The sequence below is a fragment of the Pollicipes pollicipes genome, unplaced genomic scaffold (genome assembly GCF_011947565.3).
Source record: "Pollicipes pollicipes isolate AB1234 unplaced genomic scaffold, Ppol_2.1 Scaffold_5724;HRSCAF=6776_pilon_pilon_pilon, whole genome shotgun sequence".
Lineage (NCBI taxonomy): Eukaryota > Metazoa > Arthropoda > Thecostraca > Pollicipedomorpha > Pollicipedidae > Pollicipes > Pollicipes pollicipes.
The window spans coordinates 23,756,079-23,756,642 of record NW_023596746.1 but is presented as its reverse complement, the minus strand read 5'-3'; positions in this window follow the sequence as shown (position 1 = coordinate 23,756,642).

The following is a 564-nucleotide window of genomic DNA, read 5'->3' as shown; positions in this document are numbered from 1 at the left end:
ACCATTCCTGCCCAGAAAGCGATCTCAGAGACCACTTCTGATCAAGAAGTAATTTCAGATGCTCGGGAAGATATCCCAGAGACCACCTCTAATCAGGATCTGATCTCTGAGGTCGGCCAAATGCTAGATGCGATCCTAGGAAATGAGGTGTTGCCATCCTCTGGCACGGTTCTACTGAACGAGGAGATCAAGGCTGCCCCGGCGCCGGAGGCAGCCGGTGACGAGCTCCTGCTCACCACGCAGGAGGCCGAGAGCCCCGCCTTCGAGCCGGAGGCGCCCGACTTTGACCTGCTGCCGGAGGAAGGATCCGGCCTGTCGGAGGGCGCCGACCTGTTGGAGGGTTCCGGCCTGCTGGAGGCCGACAGTGAGCTCCCCTGAAGGGAGCGGCCAACCCCGCAGGGACTGCCCTAGCGGCCACAGAACACTGAAGGTCATGCAGGTGTGCGAGGGTGTGGATCTTTTGATGCCTGCGAGTGTCAAGAACGAGCCCCACATTAAACGCTGAGTAAGGCCTATTCTACCGGGAGCATGGGCCTTGTGATAATTGCGTCGGATGCGTTCAGT